The following is a 27,291-nucleotide window of genomic DNA, read 5'->3' on the forward strand; positions in this document are numbered from 1 at the left end:
AAAAATGCTGTATGTGCTGTTTAGCGCTTCAGAAAGAAGGGGCTGGATGAAAATACCTTATATATTTAATTATTTATTATGGGCATAATTAATTATGCATATCATTTAATGTGGGCATGAAATGCTAAATGAGGTCATGAGATCATAATGTGTGCATGCAATGTAAGCTAATAAATGAATGCCTAGGTGTTGGTTAATTTCATGCTCTCTCCTGTAAAGAAAAAGTGCCCACAGTTTAAAGGATAAGCTGACGAAGCAACAATCTGCTCCAGTTACAGTTCACTTTAAGAAGTAAAGTGCACAGTGTGTGAATTAAGACACATGCTGTGTCATTTCAGTAACTGACAAGTCAAATTCCTTGTAAATTATACCATGAAGGTTAGTGTGATCATTAGTTGTCCGTTCAATGTCATTCTCTAATGTGCTATTGGATTTGCCTTCCTTTTGGAAAAAATGCCTATTGTGGGTATTTTTAAGAACAGGACTCAAACACAACCTCTCTCTTTTTTCATGCCTTTGTCTCTCATGCGATATTTCTCTCTCTATGTCTCTTCCCTATCTGCACTTTTCCACATTTCTTTCTTGATCTTTATATTTCTTTTTCAGTCTATCTCTGTCTATTGCTGACTTATTTGCCATTTCTTTTTCATCTTCTCCCATTCTCTCCCTATACCATTTATTCAATGAGACAGACACTTCCAAGGGGCAAAAAAAGTATTTTAATATAAAACACAAATCCACTCATCTTTTAGACATTCGCTGCTATTAGACATTCAAAAAAAATCAATAATGAACAATTTCTATGAAAGAAAAATCTCCACAAATATTTTTTGCGCTTTTGGGTCTGCAGCAACAGTACCATTGTAGGTGGCCTTGGACGTGTCTCATTTTCCAGTGTGTCTCAGATTTCAACTATTTCTTACCCCTTTATGTTACATGCTCGGGCCTGCTTTACACACACTCCCTGGTGCGAGACACACTGCTGGAAAGAGATGAAGGGATCTGGGTGTATTGATGGAGCCACTCGTTATGGTGGTAAGGACCCTTGTGTTTTATGATTGTGTGTGTGTGTACGTGTGTGTGTCCTAGGAGCCCACCCCTGAAGTGTGAGTCAGTGAGACGGTATTACAGGTGGGATATGACAGGAAGAACATGGATCCTGGAAAAGAGGGAGGATAATAAACAAAACGTCTGACACACAAGGAGTTTTAGGGTAGGTAGAATAGGGGCTGTGTTTCAAAAACAACTCAGACATTTTATTGCAGTGAATCAAATTGTCTTGTCTGCCCTGATTCTGTCCCGACTGACCTACCAAGCTCTATAAACCATCTACCATACCTTTACTTTCCTTATGTGATCCTTATCATTTCTTATTATAAGCTCTGGGCGGCTGTGGATCAGGTGGTAGAGTGGGTTGCCCACTAATCGTAGGGTTGGTGGTTCAATTCCCAGCACACATGACTCCACATGCCAAAGTGTCCTTGGGCAAGACACTGAACCCCAAGTTGCTCCCAATGGCAAGCTAGCACCTAGCTTGCATTGCTACCATGAGTGTGTGTGTGTGTGTGTGTGTGTGTGTGTGTGAGAATGGGTGAATGAGACACAGTATGAAGCACTTTGGAACTGCTAAGGTTAAAATAACAGTGTGTAAGTGCAGACCACTTACCATAATATTGCTATGACTGTTTATTACTTTTACTGTTTCCTTATGACACATGTCTTGTTTGTCTGTTTATAAACCGTCTGTGTTTGCAAAGAAAGTTTGTGGGAATAGATCAAGGTTCAAAAGTCATGACAGAATGTTGATATTTCTCAATATGGCAGAAACCTTAAAAGTTTGTGGTTCATAATAAATATAATCAAATTGTAATTATAGTCATGTGAAGCTGTTCTTAGCAATTTATTAACAAATTAGAGGGAAATGCTGACATTTCTGATGTATTTTTCTTGTTTCCACTGTTTCTGTCATTTCCCATTGTCCATATATCGAAAAACAGACATGTTATAGCTAGCAAGATCATTATAAGCCTCAGTCATTGGCTAACTTATACTCAGTATTTTCTGTTGTGTTATCACATCTTTAACCACTTGAACAGCAACCATGTCGTGTGTTTGCCTTAACCTCCAGATAATGTATCATATACACGACAATATTTTTTGTTAGAAACAGTCAAATAGCACATCGTAATTATCAGAGCATAGTCACTCAGTAAATGTATCGAGAATAGGCTTAGTGTCATCAGTGGGTCAAGGAAAGAAAAAAAACCCCCTGAAAAACACTTCTATACTGGAAAATACTGGAAGCATGTAACATCAGGTAATTCCATGTGCAAGTCATGTTTCTGAAAAACTTGGAAGCATGCCATTTCACAAAAATTTTCACCAATACGCCCTCAGCTCATGCAAATGTTATCTTTTTTAAATCTTCATTTCATAATCCTATCATGCACACAGAGATGCACATACACATACTCAAATCAAAACATACTCTGTGGCGTTTGATGGAAATAACGCTGATGTGTATTGGTTCAAACAGTTCTAGACATAAGACAAATGGACATGTCCTCAGCCTGCAGGCCGAATCTGATATTATCAGCACTGCTCATGCATGGTTTAATCTCCATCATACAAGATCTCACTTAAACATGTAAAAGCTGGGTGTGCACATTACACAATGATCCAGATGCCCACAGATAGTACTACAATGGGACATAAGCAAAATGGCTTGTCTGTTGGGTCACATTTTGACCAAAATATTCCAAACCTCCATTTTATTTAAAAGAAGCTCTTTTTAAACATCAGCTTCAGTTTCAGCTTAGGATGAATATAAAAATTTATATTCATAAAACACAGCTGCCATAAATATGTTTTGTCTTTAACAGAGACCAGTATTACTACATTTGATCAAAACCAGCATGAGCATGTTTAATCCATGTGCTCTGTTCTAACATTTGATGTGTGTACATGCAGGAGTTTACTTTTTGTTAAAAAAAATTTAAATTCTCAAAAATAAATAGCATTTGCATGACTTCAACTTAACAATGATTTTGCCAGCATGTCAGCCAGTCTAGAGGTTATTTTTCCAACACCTTAATGCATTATGCTGTAGCTATTCCCTGGTCCTCCTATGCAACATTTCCCCCCCGAGTATTAGGCATATTTGTTTAATTCATAAAGCATTTATTATGATTATTCTTTTTTTAAACAATGATAGGTGCACGACTGCAAGCCAGCTATGCCCTGTGAACAAATAACAAACTTGCACAGCACAAAAACATCTCTTGAAATGTATTCATGCAACAAACCTCAGCTGTATAATGAAACTGCAGGACTTTTCATTGCCAAATTCAGAGTTTTGCCTTTGTGTTTGAGAAATAATACAGCACTATGGACAGTGGTGATATAGTACCAGTAGCTCATAAGTGGTGCAAAGGAAAATGCTTGGTTTCTAGCCATCCCACAGCCAACAATGGCCAGAAGTCCACAACAGGCCATGCTTTCTCGGTGGGTAGGATGTTGTTAATCTCTTCCCTATTGATCAGAATGACAATGACCAATCATGCCCATCTGTGTGCTCATGTTAAGGTTGATCATTGTTCCTGTATATGATCTCTGCCAGTTGGTTGTCTCTCAGTGTATGCTGTTCTATATGCTGCATTATCTGGCTTGTTCTCTGCACTGAGTCTTATGATATAATACATATCTGCTTTGATTGAGCTGGTGCTGAGTGCTTTTTTCTTGTGCTCCCATGATAAGTACCTTTGCATGCACGGTCCTTTAGCTGTGTCCTTTCTATCAACTGGTAGGATTTTCCCATTTGAGCCACCTCTACTATATATTAATGATAAAATCGCTGGAGGAGCTGATTCATCTTCAGCTTCGCTAACCACTTTATCCAGGTCAGAGTAGCGTTGGATCTGGAGCATATCACAGGAACATTGAATGCAACATAGGGACACACCCCATATGGGATGTCAGAGCTTTGCAGGGCATCACACACATTCATACTTTAGAGAAATTTAGAGTTATCTATTTTGTGAACAGAGGGAAAGTGGAGAACCCAGAGGAAACCCATGCAGTCACTGGGAGAACATGCACAGAAGCTGTGAAGCGGCAATGCTATCCACCGCTATCCATCATCATCATCATCCCTTATTATCTTACAGCAGATGCTCTATTTGCACCTGTCCTGATAAAATAGTGGAGTCAATCTAAACACAATCTGGCTCTTTGGACAATATATTTAGTCAGTGATTATTTTAACTACAGTCGTTTGACAGGCTCAAACTGTTTGTGTTTCATTATTGTTGACTGAAGGCAGTAGTACGGATAATACATACAATGAGTGTTGCTCATTAATAGTTGACACTGTGTCTTAGGAGTGTACACACGTTACCAAATGAATGGAATGATGTATTTTCCAGACTATAAGTCAACCCAGAGTGTAAAATGCACCATCTAAATTCTGTGTAAGTATAAGTCACATTATTCAATCCACGATTTCATTTTCCATATTGTTAGTACTATTGTATTGCATTGTATTGTATTGTATTTCCCACTAATGTAATTTAATTTAGTGTAATATAGTTTAGTTGTCAAAGTTCAGCACTGTATTGTCTCCTTTACTGAAGCCTTTGCTACAAGTATGATATTAATCTCTCTGTCAGGCCTGGAAAATATCTGTCCATTTGTGGCCACTCCATCGCATGGATGACATCCATGCTGAATACAAAATACTCAACTTGATTATGGATATCTAGTGGTCCCTAATGGATTTTAATGTGTTTTTCCTAATTGTTCATGCTGGCTTATTTAATTTTATTCTGATGATAATCATCTACCCATGATAGAGGACCCTGTTGGGTGAATGTTGATATTTTAACTCTTCTGGTTGTGCTTTATTACTTTCTTAAATACTTGATGCATTATTGATGAAATTAATGTCTAAATTGTTTATTTACTAGTTTTTCAAAAGTCAGCAAATTATTAAATAAGCAGATTTCTTCAGAAATAACTTTGTCCTGGGAGGGAATACAGAGGGAATACACCCTGGATGGGACACCACTTCACACCCATACACTCACGCAAACACACGTTTCTCTCTCTCTCACTCTGTCTCTCTGTCTCTCTCTCCCTCTCTTAAACACACCCACACACTCAATTAACCAATCCTCTTTTTTTTTTTTTACTGTTGGTGTTCAAGGGCTGCCCTCAATTATCTGTACTGTGATTATGTTCTCTGCAAAGAAAGGAGAAGAGCCTGGAGATACAATTTCATTTTCACAGGCATTTCATGGCCTCATTGCAGGCTCGAAGTGAGATCTCAATCTCGTTTGCAACAGGAAATACGTTTTTGGCCCTCATCAATTTGCCGTTCACGCCTTGGATAAATGGAATCAGACGTTCAATATGGCTACACAGGCTCTGTGGTGATATAATACATATCAGGTCCTGGCAATTAACGATAATCTTTACTGACTTCATTTGTATGGATTACAACATCTATCACTGAGATGGAGCGAGCCATTAGCATACAGCTTGGGTGATTTGCATGGCCATGGTACACTCAGATCTCCAGTGTGCATGTGTGAGTACGTGTGCGTGCACAAATAACCTTTGGTTGTTATTGGCTAAGTCTAAAATGTATGGAGAATAGTGTGCTGGTGTGTGTGTGTGTGTGTGTGTGTGTGTTGCTCGTACTTCCACAGTCTAGTGATTACATTTTCATATCACGATATTGGTCTTATATCACTATTTATTATGATATTATATATGCTGCCTTCCAAATGGAACAGACTTAATGTTGCCCACAATTGCCTACCTATACAGCCTTCTCCCAAATGGAACTGATGAAACTATAAAACAAATTGAATTTCTCAAAGACCTCATCACTAGGGACAATAATGAGTGAGCCAGTATCAAGTGTTAGCTGTTAAAGCAATAGTTTCGCTTAGTTTTTAAAAAATTTCTTAACTTAAATGTAGTTGATCAGCCAAGACTGAAGATTAAGACTAATGTTTCTAAGAAGTAAGGATAGTTTGTAGCCTCTACTTTAGCACTGTGTAATCTGCATGTCTAAATAATAACACATTTACCTTAAACAATACTGTTTGTCTCAGTAAAATGTCATTTATACTTCTAACTTAAAAATTTAGGCCAGACTTCTTACCGGAGTTCACAGAGTGATAGTAAACTACTGTGTCTGATAAGGATGACAGTGACTATGTTTACATGGACAGCAATGATCTAATTATTGACCTTATTCTGAATAAGATAATATTGTGATTAAGGTGTTTACATGAGTCGCTTTTAGAATACACCCTTCATGTTCCCGTGTTACATGTTATAGAACATAGATCGATTAATGGCACACGTCATTGCGTCCCCACGCCACGCCGTCTGACGTTCCCTCCAGAATTTCACGTATCAACATACAGTTCGTCTTTGTTATGGTACCGTATACAGTTTTGGGTGTTTAATTTTTAATTTCACGAAAGCTTCAAGTGCAGTTAATTATTTGTCATGCTATACGTGCTAATAGACAACTGCTTGAAGCCATGGACTGCGTCCCAAACCCCATACTGACCTATTATATAGTAGCTGAGATACATGTATTTCACCTACTATATACATGTATTTCGCCTACATGTTTACATGCTAGTTTCTTAATCAGAGTATTGTCTTAATCGGGTTAATATTGAATTATTGTTGTCCACGTAAACGTACTGATTGATTCAGCCTTTGAGATGGCTGTTACAAAGATTTGAACTATGTAACGTCCTTGCTTGTAAACAGATAACAGTACCACGCAGTGTCAAAAAAACATATATGCAAGTCTTTGTGAGTGTGTGATGGTGTAAATATGTTACTTGCATAATATTAAACTCATAGCTGTAAACTTAATTTACTTGCTGGCTACATTAGCCTTGTAGCTGTGGTATAGAGGGCATGCACGTGACGTCACTGCGGTCACGCCCACTGAGTGGCAAAAAGACTGAGTTGCAGCATTAGTGTACAGTGTGAATTCCATGAAAACACAGAAAAAAAATGCATCTAAAATGAGGAAAGAATTGTTGTGCGATCGACTGTGCTAAGAGATGCAACAAGAATTCAGAGCTCTCTTTTTACAGAGTGCCAAAAAACCATTCACTCCTTTTTTATTAAGTGGAGCAGTGGAAGTGTTAATTGTTTTGGCATGTGGTATTCATGTTGTACAATGATGAATAATTTGCTACATATTTCTTTTTAAACGCTGCCTATTTCCACTGATGAATTTCGGGGGCTCATTCATTCTCTGACTGTGTTTTACCTTCACAGATATATAACGTTAGGAAGCGGAAGCAGTGTTAGCTACAAACAAACTACAACTAGCTAGCTTACGGTTTACCAAATAAAATGATATAATAAAACAAAAATATTTGTCCATGCCTGTCCACATACAACCAGAATGTTTATTGGTGTTCTTGTCACATTAATTTCGCCAACAAATCTCGCCTTGAAGTAGGACCAAGCGTCAAGGCTTTTGTATGCATTCAGGCTTTGCTTAGTGTATTTCCCCGGCGTCTAAATCAGGTGTATATAAATGTCGGGAAAACCGATTTTTGGCCACATGCCAATGTCCATGGACCACATGTTCTTGGGCAAGTTGTAAGGGTCACTGTCGAGTCCAACTGCCTTTAATTTAAGTCGATAATTATTAGTTATACTAGCGTTTTCACAGCTTCCACTATTAAAACCAGCCATTTTGCTGGATGTTTTGCCACACAGTCCGGCCGAGGGGGCATTGTTAAGCTCCCGCCAGCAGATGGCACTGCGGCGTCGACTTGCACGTGCAACTTTAGGGAGCGCGCGTGCACGAGACTTTTGTATGTGGACACGCGCCTTGGTTTGTTTTGGTTTTCCCCTTGTTTAAGCAATGGTTCATGTTTGAGGGGGTGTCTTGATTTACTCCAGGTGTCTATGATTTAGTATTGATTGTGTTAGTCATTTAAACCCCTCGTGTTGATGTGCACATCGCGCAGTCTTTACGTTACGTTAACTAAGAGTGTTTGTATGGTGAATGTGTTACGTATGGTAAGCATTCTTGTTTTCGTGTCCAGTTTCTGATCCATGCCTCGTATCCAGTTTTCATGTTTGATCACCTGTTCCTGTCTGTTTCCTTGTTTCCTTGTTTATTGAGTTAAGTTTCAAATAAAGAAATTGCTCCTGCACTTACTTCCTGTCTCCAAGTCCTGATACATTACAGAATATTGCGCCAAAACATTTAAGTAGCAGGACAGCGCATTGTCGGGAAGTTTCGGTATTACTGGGACTTCCCGCGGCCGGAGGAGTACTACGCTTGGTAGTGGAAGCAGCAGGAGGAGTACTACTCTTGGCAGTGGAAGCAGTGGGAGGATGAAATAGATCAGATACTCCGCAACGTGGAGGAAGGGCTTCGCCCCGTCCCGTAGCACGGAACAACGCTCCACCTTCCTGCCCTGCTGAGAACCCAGTCACGCTGCCCAGTCCGGAACCGAAGGCTGCCCTAGAACATTTTTTGGGGGGATAACCGCAACTGCAGACCTCCCCGTAGGTCTCAGCTGTGGAACTCCCGCCTGAGGTCAACATGGCGACCTCAGAGCTCCAGCTTGAGACCTACGGGGAGGTCTCAGCTGTGGAGATCCCGCCTGAGGTCAACATGGTGTCCTCAGAGCTCCAGCTTGCGACCTATGGGGAGGTCTCAGCTGTGGAGCTCCAGCCCGCCGAGGAAGCTGTCCCGTTGTCCAGCCCTGCCGAGGAAGCTGTCCTGCTGCCCTGTCCTGCCAAGGAGGCTGTCCCGCTGTTCTGTCCAGCCGAGGAAGCTGTCCCGCTGTCCTACCCCGCTGGGGACGCCGACCAGCATTCTTGTCCTGCCGAGGGTGTCGTCCAGCGTTCCAGTCCCATTGAGGGCGTCATCCAGCATTCCAGTCCCACTGAGAACGTCGTCCAGCGTTCCAGTCCCGCTGGGGGTGTCGTCCAGCGTTCCAGTCCCGCTGGAGGCGTCGTCCAGCGTTCCAGTCCTGCTGGGGGTGGGGCTCCGCCTGTCGGCTATCCGGTGGAGGCCACCCTATTTTCCGATACATTGAGAGACAGATCACACGGGGGTCCCGGACTGCCATTGGAGGGGGGGGTGCTCGTTGGAGCTCCGGGAGAAAGCATTGGTTGATGTTCGAGGGTGTGTCTTAATTTACTCCAGGTGTCTGTATTTAGTTTGAGTATGTTGGTTATTTAAACCCCTCGTGTTGCTGTGCACTTCGCGCAGTATTATTCGTATATGTTTATAGATATGCATGATAGAGGTCTTATTTCCATGTTTGTTCTCGTTCCATGTCTAGACTTTAAGTTCCATGTTTAACCCAGTTATCCTTGTCCAGTTTAGACTGCGTTTCCTGTGTTTTGCCTGCTGTGTTGTTAATAAAGACATTGCTCCTGCGATTACTTCCTGTATATAGTCCTGTGACGTTACAGACGTGTTCCATTGGGAAAGTGACGTCAATGCACACCCTCTATAATATAAAAGATTTAGACTCCAAACATGTCTTAGCTAGTCAACGTCATTTGGTATAAGAAGAAAGGTTCATACATTTTGTTTTTTGGCCAGGCTAGTTTTAAATGACAACAATAAACATTGTTAGCATAATGTGTTACCATTTGATAGAAATAAATAGCATCACAATAAAGCAACTGATTGACTTACCAAATGAATGAATGAATGTTTTTTTAACAAGATATGCAAACAGATTTCAGTCTCAAATGATTATTTCTCAAAGAGATAAACTATGGATTTGCCTCAGTTATTTTAATGGTTCTTGAATGGATCAGATCAGTAAAACGTTGGATCAGTGTTTAATATTTGGTGGGAAAAAAAAAAGTTCCAGGAGGTGCAGAGACTTTGGACCTGGTTATACAAACACATACACACCCACCCATGGACACATGCATAAACGCACAAAGTAACACTTTGTGATAAGTCTTCCACATTTCTCTCTCTTGTATGTGAACTTTACCCCTCTAGCCAGAGTGACTGACAGTCATGTCAACATGCTTATCAGCAATAATGAAGAGCTCTGGAAAAAGCACCTCTGCATGGAAAGAGGAAGCTGTGGCTGAGTGAGCAATAACATAGGGAATAAGGAACAGGGAATTTTCCTGTAAGGGTAACACTGTACAATAATGGTTCCTTAATGAACACATTAAATTAACATATTAATCATTTAATAAAGTAGAAAGCATTGCTAAACAGTTCAGTGATAAGTCTATTAACTAACACGCTAATAATCCTTTTTGTATTTTAACATAACCTTAACGATGACCCCTAACTAATTATTTTTATTTATATTATATATATATATATATATATATATATATATATATATATATATATATATATATATATATATGTAGTTACAAATAAGTTTATTAACTCTTAACTGATGATATTAATGAAAGTAACATAATTTTCCATATTAATTTAGTGATTAATTGTGACATAAAAATGCCAACTATGCGATAATTGACATTCATTCATTCATGTCTTGTTGCAACATGCAACTTCTATTAACCTTCAGGTGATGGAGTGTTACCCTGAAGTTCTCCTATAAAAGTCTGATAAAATTTTGAATTCATTGTTAGAGAGAGAACTAGTTTTCCCTCAAAGATTGCAAGCGGTCCAGGCCCTGCGGCAGCAAAGCAGCTCCAAATTATGACGATCCCTCCACCATGTTCTCTGAAATTTGTATTGAAAGGAGCATCATTACCATGAACAAATATTTTTTTAAGAAGAGTAGTCTCTGCTTCTAATCAGACTATGTGTGTCTTTTTAAAGCATATTGCCTAACTCCAGTTAGCCCGGAGATATAGCCCAGCACATACTTCGTTTTTATTTGTAAAACAGTATATTCAGTATTGACAAGGGCAACTACAATGGATATTAAGAAAAGTCTACACACCCCTGTTAAAATGGCAGGTTTCTGTGATGAAAAAAAAGAAAGAAAAGAAACTAATATAAATCAAAACCATTTCTACCCTCAATGTGAAATTACAACGTGAAAAACAACAAGTGAAAAACAAACAATTTAGGAAAAAATAGGAACATTTTTAAAAAGTTAATCTGGTTGCATAAGTGTGTACACCCTTTTATAATTGTGGATGTCGCTTTATTCAAAACGAACAAATCAAATTCAATCTCATGCACAAGAGTAATTATCATACAGCTGTCATCAAGTAAATGATTCTGATTAACCCCAAATAAAGACCAGCTGTTTCTGTAGGATTTTCCTCACATTTTCTCATTTCATTTGACTGCTGAAGCCACGGTCCACAAAGAGCTTGCAAAGCATGCATTGTATCTCACTCACTGAAAGGTAATGATCAGTAAAGGGGTATAAAAATGTCCAAAACATTAGATGTAAAGGAGCACTGTAAGGCCATCATCAACAAATAGAGAAAATGGTCCACCACAGTGACATCACCAAGAACAGGATTTCCCTCCAAAATGTATATAAGGACTAGACAAAAACTTACCAGGGAGGCTATCAGGAGACATATAGTAACATTAGGAATATCTGACAAGTACTGATTACTCTGCATATGACAACAATCTCTTGTATTCTTCACATGTCTGGGCTATGGGGGCGGGTGGCTAGATGGAAGTCCTTTTCACAAAAAAATCCAAGCTCAATTAAATTACTACTAAACCATGTGGCAAAATGTATTATGGTCTGATAAGATCAATTCCAAAAGGTATAATAATTCCATAATTTCAAAAGATTTGTGCAAAAAAAAGTACAACACCAAAATACCCACAGTGAAGCATGGTGGTGGCAGCATCATGCTCTAGGGCTGCTTTTCTTTAGCCAGAATGTCATGATCTTGCCAGCAGATGGCACTGCGGCATCGACGGGCACGGGTGGCGGCAGAGAGCACGCGTGCAGGAAATTGAACTGTTTCCTATGGACACGTACCTTTGTTTTGGTTTTTGTTCTCTTCCTGTTTAAGCATTGGTTGATGTTCGAGGGTGTGTCGTTATTGATCCCAGCTGTCTGTGTTCTAGCTTGATTATATTTGGTATTTAAAGCCCTCGTGTTGCTTTGTACTTCGCGCAGTATTACTTGAATAACTGAATGAATGTTTAGGTGAATACATTTAAGTACGCAAAGCAGTCGTGTCTTCGTGTCCTGCTCTCGTTCCATGCCTCGACTTTAGTCTTATGTTTAACCTCGATTATCTTGTCCAGTACAGACCGCATTTTACGTGTTTTGATTTCTGTTTAAGAATAAAGACGTTAATCTGCACTTTCTTCTGCTTCCAGTCCTGTTCCGTAACACAGAATTTGGGCTTTTATCAAGGTGGAGGGATTCATGAATAGCTACAAATACAATCTGATTTTAGTGAAAATCTTCAAGTGTCTGCTAGTATGCTGAAGATGAAAAGGAATTTCACCTTTCAGAATGACAGTGACCTAAAGCATACATCCAAAACAACAATGGAATGGCTTAACCAAAAGACGATCAATATTTCTGTATGGCCTAGCCAGAGCCCAGACCCGAATCCAACTAAAAGTCTGTGGGGTGACCTGAAGCAGCCGTGCACAGGAAACGTCTTCACAATTTGATGGCTCTAGAATGTTTTTGCAAGAAAGGGTGAGAAAATATTGCAAATCAAGATGTGCCATGCTGATAGATTTTTACCCAAAAAGACTGAATGATGTAATAAAATCTAAAGGTGCTTCAACAAAGTATTAGTTTAGGGGTGTACACACTTATGTATGCAACTTGGTTATTGCAAGTTTTTTATTTTTCATATTTTGTCTAAAATGTTTCTGATAGTTTTTTACTTAATTTTTACATTTTTACATTTCACATTGAGGGTGTAAGAAGTTCTGACATGATTTATCTTGGTTTAATTTTTTACATCACAAAAACCTACCATTTTAACATACTTTTTTATATCCATTGTATTATATAGATGAGTTATCAATTTCAGCAGAATGACTTTATCTATTATTAAGATGTGGATGAAGATCAGACCACATGTGTGTATTAATGATGTAATTCAAGTAATTCCACAGAGATAAACAATTTTCTGCAATTGTAAGTGGATAAGGGGAGTTAAGGAGGGGATGGTAGAGCAGGATCAGGGGCTAGGTCAGGTAAGCTAGATAAGGTCTGGGAAGTGGGCATAAATATGCTGGTAAACACACATTATATGAGCATACTTTTATAAAACCTATACAGAGAAAGTGTACTGCATACATTTTGGCACACAACATCATAGTATATTTTGGATCTGACTGAGAATCACATCCATGCTGCCATATAAAATCTATTGAACATACTAGCTACAAAAAGCCAGACAACATTTTGCAAAAGGTTTATTTTTATTTTTTTTTATTAGATTTTATTTCCAAACACATTTGCAGTGCATATTCAAATTATCATACAGTCAAAAACTGATCTATTTAGCCAGAACTGCATAGCCTACTACATTGCTGCTCTATTTCCCAATGAAATATCACAAACACTATTAAAACAACGTGACAACATGCATAAGGTCAAGAGTCAGTCTGAATATTTTTAATAAGCTCTACATCTCCACATTGTCAACTGGAGCACAAACGTGGGTTTGTAGGTTGTGACTTCAGCACAATGACAGGCCATAAGATATACTGACAGATGACAGTCAGGGCCTTTTATTTTCATTATTGTTTATATTTGTTGTTTATTTATACTTAAATTATTATTCATTGAATTATCTCTTGATAAGGGCCTCAGGCAAGCCTTTTGAAAAGTTTTTTTTTTCAGAAAGGGCACTGTAAACATCAGTACTCAAACGAAGTGGCAGATGCTCAACCCTTTGTATATGTGTAATTGAACAACTGTGTATTGGGTGTTGACATATGAACATATTAGGGACTAGTAGGCCTTTTTAACTGACCTATGTTACAGAGTTAAAATGCTTCTAAAACACATTAAAATATAATTTAAAAAAATTATCCCTCTGAATGGTAAAGGTCTTTTAACACAGGAAATGCTACTTACTCATCTCCTATTTACTTTCAAATGGAGGCAGGTGACCAGGCAAAGTGACACGAGGAGATATGCAGGTAGGTTTGATTATGAGAAATCATCTTGCGTGTGCCCATTTGACAACATGGCCTCCCATATCTGCTAGAGAAAGTTCACAACATTTGTTGTCACGCAAGATTCATTAGTGGTGGAAAACAGTTCCAGCTTGGAACTGTCAGCAAACTTAGTTGATACAAAAACATTAAAATGAGCATTTGAGTAATCTATAGAAAATACAACCCCAATTCTAAAAAAGTTGTGGAAAATGTAAATAAATGTAAATAAAAACAGAATGCAATGATTTTCAAATCTCATAAACCCATATGTTATTCACAATAGAACATAGAAAACATTTCAAATGTTTAAACGGAGTAAATGTACTATTTTAAGAAAAAAATAAGGTAATTTTGAATTTGATGGCCGCAAAAGTACGTGTTACTAAAAAGAAACAACTGAAGGTTAATTGGCAACAGGTCAGTAACATGATTGGGTACAAAAAGAGTATTTTAGAGAGGCAGAAGTAAAGATGGGCAGAGGTTCACCAATCTGCAAAAACTGTTTCCAAAAACAATTCCAGCCTTTTGTTGCCCCGTCCCAACTTTTTTGAGACGTGTTGTGGCCATCAAATTCAAAATTACCTTATTTTTTTCTTAAAATGGTACATTTACTCAGTTTAAACATTTGATATGTTTTCTATGTTCTATTGTGAATAACAACTGGGTTTATGAGATATGAAAATCATTGCATTCTGTTTATATTTACACTTATTTACATTATTACAGTAACTACATATGAGCAAATAAGGCAACGGTTCTTCACTTGTCCTTAAGAGTTCTTTTTTGCTAACTATGGACATGTTTTGTTGTCTTATATTTTGTTTTATCTTGAAGTACATGTCTGTACCTTTTTACTTTTAAATTGTTATCTGTTGTGACTTTTGAAATTGTGACATATACTCAGTACTTAATTTGGGCTGGACCATGCCAGAACAGGACCCAGCACCTCTGCCTGTGTTCTGGATCTCATTTACATGGATTAGGCACAGCTGCAGCTTTTTATTTATTTATTTTAAATAAAAACAAAATAATGCACAATCCTCCTTTATGTGTCACCTCCCTTCCAAAATCATAATTTCCATGTAGACCAGCTGGTGGCTAGTAATCACAGTGTACTCACATCAGTCACATGTGCTCATGCATCATGACTATGGTGAAAAAAGGCAACAGACTTTGCTGTCATTTCTTAAAGAAGTAAGCAAAAGTAATGGTGGCAGAAAAAGATGTTATAAAAGCAACGGAGGCATCATTTCTCTTTCTGAAACTTGTTGGTCCATTGTTCACAAAATTCAACCCTGTGCCTTATGTGCTATTTTTTTTATTTTATTTTTATTTTTAAAGGACACTGTCACAGACTAGCAGAGCAAATCATGACATTAGGAACACACTGTAAATTACACGATTGCATTGCGGAGTAAATTGGATGATTAGGCAAGTTTAGAAAATGTTTTGTTTGTTGAGATCAGTATTCACGTGGGTATATTTGTTTTACAGTATGTTATTTAAAGGGCATATTGTACTTTTGTAAGACCCAGTGTTCTGAGAGAAATGTGAAGCTTAATACATCAGAAATTTTCAGGAGACTCCTCCAGTCCTTAAACCGTATAACTGAAATGTTATAGTTGCAATCCCCTTCTACAGTGTTCATCATATCTACTCTAAAGGCACTAGGTCTATGACAGCATTCAGCACTACTCTATTGCCTTTTCCTTGTCAACTTTCTGGATTAAGCACCGAGCTTACCACAACAAACCATTACAGATTTCTCTTTGAATGTATTACGTAACCATTAATTATAGTCCCCTCCAAAACTATTGGAACAGCAAGGCCAAATAATCTGTTTGTGCTATACACCAAAGACATTTGGGTTTGGAATAAAAAGACTCTCATGAGATGGGTGTTTAGGATTTCAACTTTTATTGTCTGCTATTTCTTGACATCTAGATGTGTTAAAAACATAAAACATAGACTGTTATGTATCAGACCACCCAAATTTTAGGTGAGCAAAAGCATTGGTACAAATAAGTCGTCTGGGTTACACATGTAACCCTGTTCCCTGAGAAGAGAACGAGACATTGCGTTTAGCATAACACAATGGGAGCGCCTCGCGTGTGTGAGCAGCATCTGAAGCTTGTGTAAAATCATGCCTATTTATAGGCCTGCCATTGTCAGGTGACACGCGTCGCGTGATATAAATGGCACCTGTGAACCACGCCATCAGCCTCTATTATCTGAAGTGAAGACGCAATTCACAGGCCTGCCCTATTATGACAAAGCTACACAGCATCTCATTCCCTTCTCAGTGAACAGGGTTACATGCGTAACCCAGACGTTCCCTTTCAAAGGGAACTTCGATGTTGCGTTTAGCATAACACTATGGGAACGAGAATCCCCACTCCGTCATACCGGGGGTATGGCATGTTCAAAAAGACCCAAGCCCGAGGGTCACTGCAAGACATTCAAGCCCGGGGTGGAATGAATATCCAGGCTGTAATACTGAATGAATGTGTGTGGCGTGGATCACCCTGCAGCAGCACACACATCCTGTAAGGATACCTCTTTGGACAAAGCCTTCGCGGAGGCGACCGCCCTAGTGGAATGAGCCCTTATACCCAGAGGCATAGCAAGACCGCGCGCCTCATAAGCAATAGAGATTGCTTCCACTATCCAATTAGAGATGCGCTGATTTGACACAGCATCACCTCTACTGTCGCCAACCAAAGCAGACCAGCAGCTGCTCCGACTTACACCACTGGCCGGAGCAGTGGACGTAAGTACAGAGAGCCCTTACTGGACACAGCAGGTGCATTCTCTCTTGTTCTGGTGTGGGGAATGGAGGCAGGCAGAAAGCCTACAACACCACAGGGTGGGTAGTCAATGTAGGCACTTTAGGAATATAATCCGGCATAGGATACAGGAAGGCCTTGGCTAGTCCAGGGGCAAAGTCAAGGCAGGAAGGGGAAACCGAGAGAGCTTGTAGATCTCCTACTCGCTTGAGAGATGTCAGGGCCAGCAGAAGAGCTACTGTTAGAGTCAGAAGCTTCTCAGAGGCTAACTCTAAGGGCTCAAATGGGGCCCCTGACAGACCTTCCAGGACCACAGAATGTTCCAGGAAGGTATGCGCGGCAGGCAGATGGGCCTCACCCACACCACGCATGAACCTCGAAGTTAGAGGATGGTGCCCCACAGAGGGTCCATAAACAGGGGCGTGGCTGGCCAAAATGGCAGCCACGTAAACCCTGATTGTTGAAGTAGCCCACCCCACTGAGAAACGTTCGTGTAAGAACTCCAGGACTGTAGCTATTGTGCAGTTCACTGGGTCTAGCTGACGTTCCTCACACCACAAGACAAAAAGCCGCCACATGAGCGCATACAATTTCCTTGTGGATGGTGCTCTAGTGTTTAACATGGTCTCTACAACCTCAGTTATGAGACCAGAATCTATGAGCTGGTGCCCCTCAGGGGCCAGACCTACAGTTTCCATAGTTGGACTGTAGCTATTGCGCAGTTCACTGGGTCTACAGTGGATATCTGCAGATGGGAATCTCCCAAGGAGTGCCATCTAGCAGGGATATTATCTCTGAGAACCATATTCGAGCTGGCCAAGAAGGTGCTACTAGCACATATGAGACCACCGATGTGTTGTCTGTAAACATATGGTGACCTTTCAATTGAGGAAGAAGGAATTTCAGTGCTAGAAATATTGCTCACATTTCTAGGCAAATTTATTTACCGCTCTAGATGAGGGCCGCTCCAGAGACCGTGAGGGAGGTGTCTGTCATTACCGTCTTGCGCTAAGGAGACACGCCTAGATTATGACCCAAGGCCAGAAACCGGGGGCACTTCAAATTCTCAGAGCACGTAGGCATCGCCGTGTGACACTGATTACTCTCAGAGGTTTCGTCCTTGGAAGAAACCCCCAACTTCTCAGCCACCACTGAATGGTCTCCTGTGCAATAGGCTCATAAGCGCCAATAGTCTCCCAAGATCCAGCTTTATCTTGCTCAGTTTTGATAGGATTGACCCTACGCATGTTGGGGATAGAAACATCCTCATCGTAGTAGAATCCTTATAACCCCTAGAAAAGTTGTCCACTGCACTGGGGAAAGCATACTTTTCTGAGATTCAACCTGAGCCCCAAGCCCATCTTTTATGATGATTTTCCAGGCTTTTACCACAGTCTCTTTAAGTTGTTTTTTTTCCATAGGGTTTCTCCCATCAGTCTCCACTTCAGCAGGTGAAATGCATGCGCAACTGAAGATTCAATTGGCCAGTCTAAAACATTTGACTTTTTCTTACTGATAAAGTCCTTTGTTGACTTGGCAGTGTGTTCTGGATCATTGCTGCGTGATGAATTTGGATGCATTTCTCTGTAAATTGGCAGGCAAAATGTTCTTGTAAACTTCTGAATTCATTCTGCTGCTACAGTACCATCTTGAGTTACATCATCAATAAAGATTAGTGAGCCTGTTACAGAAGCAGCCATGCAAGCACAAGTCATAACACTACCTCCACCATGTTTCACAGATGAGCTTGTACAGTGCTGTGAAAAAGAACTTCTTCTGTTTTTGTATATATCTCATACTAAATAGTTTTAGATCTTCAAACAAAATACAAACATAAACAAAGGCAACCTTTTTATTATTTATTTATTTATTAAAGCAAACAAACAAAAAAAAAATCACCCATGTAAAAAACGAATTGCCCCTTGTAAATTAAAATCTGGTTGCGCCACTGTTAGCAGCAATAACTGCAACCAAACGCTTCCAATAACCGGAGATCAGTCTTTCACAGCACTCTGGTGGAATTTGAGCCCGCTCTTCTTTGCAGAACTGCTTGAGTTCAGCCACACAGGAGGGTTTTGAAGCATGAACCGCCTGGTTAAGGTCCTGCCACAGCATCTCAATTGGTTCAAGTCAGAACTTGACAAGGCCACACCAAAACTTGTAGTCAGTCAGAGGTGAATTTACACCTATGCTTTTATTAAACCAAAAGTCCAGTCACTTTGATTTACTACTATTGGACAATGTTCTTAACACCCAGTTTTTGAACCCGGACTTTTACTTGCATTTGTATGGATTTCTTCAATTGAATCAGTGCATCTGCACAAGCAAAGCTTTTCAGCTCTGCTCCCACTGATGCCTATGAGCTCCACAGTGTCCTCTATCAGTAATAACCACTGATCCATTGATATTTATAATGGCCTGACATAAGGAGGATACAGCCAAGGACACAATCTACAGCTGCACTGTAACACAGCCCAGAGAAAACAGAGCAGAGCTGGAATAAAGAGCAGACGGCCTGAGATTAGTTTTTATGACTATGAACCCAAAATTGAAAATTTTTAATCATCCACATAATCCAACTCATGTAAATGTAAGAATAGTTATGGTTCATAACTTGCACTTGTTTTTGGTCAGTTGATAGAAACTTAGGCCCATTTTCAGTGATCCTATTATTTGATAGCATTTGACTAGAAGAAATGGGTGTAAACACACAAAGTGCATATCTCTGGAGTCTGGCTGGTTCACACTGTGAAATGATTTCAAGCAGGTGTAAAACAACCAATACAGTGTGCTGATATCAGGCTGGAGCTAGGAAGAAACGCCCCACTCACAAGATACAGCAAGATCAAATTATTTTTAAAAATCAATAATAAAATAAAAATGTAGAAAATGGATGACACTTGAAACAAAAAATCTTTAATGATCCAACATTTTCTATGCTGACAGCTGGCTGACATCCTACACTCGAGCTAGTTCATTTTTCTGGCATATTGTGGTGGGGAAATGAGATCTGATCACAATACCGACAGAGTGCAGATAATGAGAACGCATATAAATACCAGGTGTAAATGACTCATTATTCAAATAGTAATATAAAGGTACAGCTTGCATATCATTCATTATTCTAATATTTTGAGATACTGGATTTTGATTTCCATGAGCTATAAGCATCGAGATTAAAACAAACAAACAAAAAAAGGCTTGAAGTATTTCACCTTATGTGTAATAAATCTAGAATATATGAAAGTTCCACTTTTTGAATTAAATTACGGAAAAAAAGAACTTTTCCACGATATTCTAATTTTTTGAGATGCACCTTTATATGTCAATAAGGGACTTATTCTTGCAGTACTTGTATCACTGCCTGCTCCGTTATAAGTTCAATGTATTCTTCTTTCAGTTTTACCAATTTTAATTCATACTTAGGTTTAGCAGACTGAACACAGCCAGGTTTGTTTGCATTCAGCCCTGACTAATCTAAACAACACGCAACATAACTTCACTGTCAAAGCGATGTAGTCATCACAAAGTCACGCCAAGCATACTATTCCACAATTAAAGCACATTCTAGCAAAGATGAAAAGATATGTTGTAATTAACTGAAGAAAAAAAAGTTTTAAAGAAGCAATGGCTAATGTTCTGCAACTCCACCAAACCGCAGTGAGAGTCATTATGGAGAACACTTTGAACAGTGTTGAATCTTCCCAGGAGAGGCCAGTGTGCCAAAATATCTCCAAGGGCACAACAACTATTCATCCAGGAAGTTAAGAAGAAAAAAGAAAAAGAAAAATCCCAGAGGAACATATAACTGCAAGTGTCTCAAGCTTCAACTAAGGTAGGTCTTTACAAGTCCCCGAAAAAAAAAAGACTGGGATAAATAGGGTTTATCACGGAGAGTATCACGGTGAAAACCAGGTTTGTCCCACATTTTGACTTAAGCACCATGAGTCAAAAGTCAAACTTTCTGAAACACAAGAGTCCCAGTCTAAGTTTATAGAGGACTTTGTACTTTGTGTTTCTGGGTAATATGACAAGCTGTGTGTTATTTTTTTTGTCTGATTAACTTCAAGAGAAAGAAAAGAGAGCATTGTTTATTGCTGTGATAATGCACTGATTTGTCTTGTGGATGTTCCACAACATTATCCATCTATCAGTTTTCTGTACCGCTTATCCTGGTTGGTGGGGAGCCTTGAGCCTATCCCAGGGAACAAGCAGGGGACACTCTGGACGGGGTGCCAACCCATCGCGAGGCACAATCACACACACATTCACACACTACGGACAATCTGGAAATGCCAGTCAGCCTACGATGTATGTCTTTGGACTGGGGGAGGAGACTGGAGTTCCACAACATTATATGTAGCTATAAACAGTTTAAAAGCATGTTATTTTATTCATATATACATTAAGAATTGTGATCATTGGCTGTGGTATAAGAGATGGTAGCTGTCCTATAACTCCACTTTGCCTTGGGCTGATGGATTATTTTCCCATTGTCTTTTATTCCTTACTTAAAGCAGTTATTTCATAACATATGATGTGATGTGATACAACTAGATGCAGTAATGTACCAAGAGCTCTATTTTAATCAAAAACATAGTTTTTGATTAATGAGATGGAGCCACAGAGACCATGGCTTTTTTTTCTATTTACAAGGACTACAAGGCCCAGAGAAAAATGGAAAGGAGAAAAACCTGTCCAAATTTTACACAATACACAGTCAAAAAGACAAACTTTACGCCCCTTATATACATCATTTTATTCACGGCGTCAGTCAGCAGTGAGATTACTTCAGCAGATACAAAGTTATTCTGATCATCTTTATCCTGTGCTGAAACATTCCTGTCCTGATGGGAGTGGTATCTTCCAGAATGACTCAGCCGAATCACCAGGGCACGAAGACTCTCTGAATGGTTTGATGAGAATGAAAATGGTGTACTCATGTGCTGTTAGCGATATCAGTAATCCGCGATGGTCTTTGCTGTTCTGGCAGCTTGTGATGTCCTTACTAAGACACTTTATGTTGTTGTGTTTTTCTCCTTAAGATTATGTTTGTCACCTGTCTGAACATCAGAATTATGTTAGATGTCATGCTTTCTATCTGGTGTGTGAAAGTGGAGTTTGTGGTGGGGGAGTGTTCATAAGGACACAGCCAGCTCAGTGAGAACAGATGGCAAACAGGAGGCATGCTCGAATCCTGCCCAGCGTTTTGCTTTGGTAAACACATGGATGTAAACCACACACTTACATACACGCGCACATACACACACACACACACACACACACACACACACACACACACACAGCAATCTGCCATTGCTTGGACTGATAGGTACAAAAGCATGGAAAGAAAGAGAAAGATAGAGGGAGATAGAGAGCAAGAGAGAGAAAGAGAAAGAAAGAGAGAGAGAGAGAGAGAGAGAGAGAGAGAGAGAGAGAGAGAGAGAGAGAGAGAGAGAGCCAAACCTTGATAACTCACATGCTCTCTGCAGCTTGTGGAGGCGTTCAGCCCACAAATGTCTTCAGTGAAAGTTGGGAAAGATACCAAATTAACACAGAGTTTGGTGGATCTCTCCATCCTGTGCGATCCAATCTTTACCTGGAGTCCTGCAGGGGGCGCTAGAGAGCACCTCAGACTAAACAGAACTCTTCCCATCAGGATCAGTAGTGGTTTCAATCCACCTGTTATACAAATGTTTTATTTATACATTTTACAGATACAGATGTTTTTCAGCATCTATTCATGCAGTACATTATGTTTATAAGATAGTTTTATTTTATTCTGCGCATTTATCAGATTTTGTGCTGCAGATTATGTTGCATTTATTTGCAGTGACTGTTCGTGACTATTTGAGCCTATGTACATTTTCACGACAGGTGGCTCAGTAGTGAAGGCTCAGGGCTACTGATCAGATGGAGCCAGGCTGGTAACCTGCCTCTGACACCAGCTCACAAACAAGCTGTGATATGCAAAGAAAATAGGTTCACTGACTTCTGTCTATAACTTTGCTATCTTCTGTCTACTTTTCCTCAATGTGAGAGCCCGAATACAGATGTGATAGAACAGACTAAATAAGTGTGTTTTTCTAGTCTCTCTCTGTGTTAGACTGGTGCTTTGATAATGTCAGCTCATTGCTTCCTTTCAGAATACTCAACAGAACAGCCATTCGTATTTTTTATTTTTTTTGGCTTTTGATTTTTCAGAAAGCTGCTTAAATTCTACAAAACATTTTTGACAGAATCATGTCTAGAGTGCTCCACACATTTGGTTCTTACTGCAGCTGTGCTGTAGACACGCAGTCTGCCTTTCGTCTGTCAGCTGTATTGTAATTGCATTACGTAAATTAGATGCTCTCTCTCTCTCTCTCTCTCTCTCTTCTGTCAGACGAAAGCAGAGCTAAGACATTCCAAAGTGGAAATGCCATCTCCAGCTTATCAGCACAGATACATTTGTCAAGTTTGTTATATTTAATGAGAAGCGCTCTCTTCTACTGCCTCATTTATGGGTCTATTGATATGCCAGTATAATGGCATGCATTGATTAGAAAACTAGAAGTGATTAAATTTCTGAAATCGTGCTATACCCTATTGGATTCCAGGGATAAGCAGTTCAGGATGCTGTTGTTAAAACCATTGCTATCTTCACTCATACTACCCCCCACCAACACACACACACATCCATTAAAGATCTGTTCTAGGGATGTAACCGAATATGAATACATTATTTGGATTGAACAGATAATTGTTCTAAACAGACACAAATACAGATAAGAATAGGTTCACTGTGGAGGAGCTCATTACCCAAGCTCGAGCAGTGGACTTTTCCTGGAATTGAACTTCCTTACGCAATGCATGCCTAAATGTCTGCATAGCCATGCACTGGATGTAAAGGCACATCTGCTGTCTGTTTCTTTCTCCAATGGAAGGGAAGTTTAACTATGTTTATGCTGTCTGGTGCCATCATTCTGAGAGGTCTCTGGGCTGGTTGACCCTCTGTGCTGCAATGTGCCCATGCTTGCTTTTTGTGCTTGCTTGTTTTCTTGTGCAAATTTGAGTTTATGCTCAAATGGCTTGCTAGACACTTTAATGCTGTAAATGTAGATGATCAATCCTGAATCCCACTGCCTGCTGTGCTATTGACATCAACCAAGGACACGATTCTTTTAAAGTCATAAAGTAAGAAAAGCATTCCAGGCAAAAACACAGAACTAGGCAATACAGCATACTGGACCATTCACATACCCGGTGGATAAATAATGAATTTCTGATTTGTCCAACCACAAAAATGTCTCCAGATGCTTTTCATACCTTGAAATACGGCACAAAAATGAGAGAAAACTGTATTTCTACACTGTTCAGATAAACTGCTGAAGGGTAAATGTAATCTTTTTACATTTCCACTATAAACGATACTTAAGCAGTTTCCATAAGCAAATAATCAAACTCTGGTGCAGTTGTTGGAGTGTTATATAGCTTTTAATGTCTTTCGCTTTGAAAACAGCAAGTTGTAAGCAAATGCTGTGAGCTACTGAAACTCCTAATAATAAATTGTACATTTACCCTACTTTAAATTTATCATATCATTAAAAAACCTAACTTCAGTAAATAACACAAACTCTTACAGCCTACAGCCATAAAGGTGTTAATTACATTTCTAAACGACACTTTCCCATGGTGTAGAGCAGAAAATGCATTATTCAGCTAATAAAATACATCTTATTGTGTCAGTGTTAATCCTGAGGTTCGGCCCCTTCTACTAAAATGTTACTAATTCAGTAAAATTGTATGCAGTCCCTGTTGAATCTCGGAACTGTATTTGTTGCCTTGTACTCACCGTAGGTCAAGAAGGCCCGGCTGCCTCACGGCTTATTTAATGTAGAAGCACATGAAGCACAATGGCGGGAGCATTAATATGGAGTGTGCACTTGGTGCATGGCAATAACCTTTTGCACCAAGTGAAAAAAAAAATCAATTAGTGTGTGCATTCTATAATGGCGTGGGAGAAAAATCTGGAGGCATCTGCCACAGCAAGTTCGGTCTGAAAATATGACCACGTCTGGAGCAAAGCCAGGGCAACAGAGAACATAATGTTACAAAATGCATGCATGCACACACACACACACACACACACACACAAATACAGAGAGAGAGAGAGAGAGAGCGAGCAAGAGAGAGAGAAGAGCACTTAACATTCTTCACTGAGTCATCTCACTAATATTCTGATGACAAAGAACAGATGTCAGTGATACTGTACTGCACATTTATTATTAATATTAGTTGGCTGTTATGTTAGTGTTTATATGTCATATGTTTATAGATGATATATTTATGTATGTTTCTTCTGTCACACTGTTGTTGAAAGAAAGAGAGGAGGAAAGGAAGATAAAAACGAGAGCGCAAGAGGGACAATATAATCATTCATTCATTCATCTTCAGAAGCTGCTTTAACCTGGTTCTGGAGAAGTATCCCATGAATAATACATACAAAACAGGAATACAACCTGAATCTCACAAACACACACACACACACACACACACACACACACACACACACACACACACACACACACACAGCTAGAGTAACTAATCCACCTATATGTTTCTGGGAGGTTTGAAGACCTGGAGGAAACCCACTCAGACACAAGGAGAACATGCAAAACTCTATGAGGTGACATCACCATGCTGACCAAGACTGTATAGTTTCTAACCACAACTGTTAAGTAAAGTGCCAACAAGGTGCCAACATTACAGTCTGGATTCACAAGCAACAAAATGAACATAAAGTACATTTCCAGTCCATCACCTGTCCACATTGTTTTGCACATCATAAAAACTGACTACAAGTGTAGGAATTTACTGTATATTTCCCGTTGATCATCTGCTTATTTATAGATATTGGTAGATCTGAGCATCGGTACAGTATAAAAATTATGATAGCCTACATACTGATTTTTTTTAAGTGACATCTTTCAGCGCTTTTATTACTTACCAATCTGTCTTGATACAGAAACACAAATCCCACCTTTTTACATATAGTCAATGCATTTTAATTTGCCCCATTCACATACAGACATACTTTTTTGTTAGCATGTAGATTATCGGTCTAGTTGCATGCATCAAGAGTATGTTACTTCTGGCTGGTGTGATTATATAGGTATGGACAAAACGATAAATACGGGCACCTCTATTTATGATTTTATTTAAACTGAAATTTGGGTGAGATAGACTTCCATTATATATTAAGTTATTATTAGCTGCATTAGCTCCTAAGGCACCAAATCAAGCTAACTAGTTATAGAAAACCCAAGTTAGAAGTTAATTCTATGTTGCTTTAACTTTTGGCCAAGCATACGTTGACATGGGCATGCTTTTGCCAATATGAGATTGGCAGGGAAAAATTGCCAGCTATAAGATTTCATGCTACAAATCTTTAAGGACAGCTCACGGCAAGCCTCAGCTCTGCACAATGTCAGTGTGTGCACTAGGCGAACACAAAATATTAATTTCAAGTAGAATTAATCAAAACCCACAAACATGTCTATGACATAGCAGAAATGCATATCAGTGGATTTTCTGATGAAAGCCAAAATCCTTTTAAAAGTAGCTGAAATGATAGCAGCAGATATCAAAAACCAAACATGTAACTGAAAACATGTAAATGAAAATATATATCAGGCAGTTTGTTAAACGTAATTAGTATTTAGTTAGGTATTTATGTTGAAAATGTAAATATATTAACCCTACAGCATATAATTTGTGTTTATCGTGGGCTATTGGTTTTAATGAATTGCTGCCTATTGATTAAGTCGTAGCAAATTTAAAGGGACAACACAATTGTTTTGCCTGCAGTGGCAGGATGACATGCACTGGACCTGGGGGCAGCAAAAAGAGCAGAAATATTGACCTTCTTAAAAGGCCTAAAACATATTACATTCTTTACTTTGTACTATGAATCCGACCTTAATGAAATGACCATACATAATTCTAAACCTGTGAAACAGAAGCTGGAGAAATTCTGGCAGGATTTTTCTTATTTGGAGATCCCAATTCCCACTTGATGCTGAAGTAATAAAGACATTTAAGCTGTATGTCCTCTAAGGCTGTTTCACCCAAAAACCCCAAAAAGTAAACAATGAATTCCAATCCAGATGCAAAATAACTGCATCTGACCAATAACACCAAGCAAAATGATTCTCATTTATTTTTAATCATTATTACTTATTATTTGTTTATACAATCTCCATTTAGATAGATTTGATAGTGATGTGAATTTTATACTGGAGTTTTGTTCGATAATATGGCAAATATAACACTATACTATACTAAAAACCATACAACAAAATGGACTGGAAAATGAGAAATAAA

General features: G+C 39.1%; 1 protein-coding gene across 2 annotated transcripts in view; it reads right to left on the reverse strand.

The window, feature by feature from the left end:
• The window catches only part of ptprfa (protein tyrosine phosphatase receptor type Fa), a 264,589-nt gene that overhangs the window by 208,225 nt on the left and 29,073 nt on the right, over window positions 1-27,291 (reverse strand). Inside the window, exon 1 of one of the 2 annotated variants that reach the window (XM_053683708.1) lies at window positions 22,406-22,566. The exons of the other annotated variant lie outside the window; for it this stretch is intronic. The gene's annotated coding sequence lies outside the window, so the exon portion shown is untranslated. Of the gene's footprint in view, window positions 1-22,405; window positions 22,567-27,291 lie in introns of those variants that run through there. 2 annotated transcript variants of the gene reach the window in all.

This window comes from Ictalurus punctatus, chromosome 11, assembly GCF_001660625.3.
Source record: "Ictalurus punctatus breed USDA103 chromosome 11, Coco_2.0, whole genome shotgun sequence".
Lineage (NCBI taxonomy): Eukaryota > Metazoa > Chordata > Actinopteri > Siluriformes > Ictaluridae > Ictalurus > Ictalurus punctatus.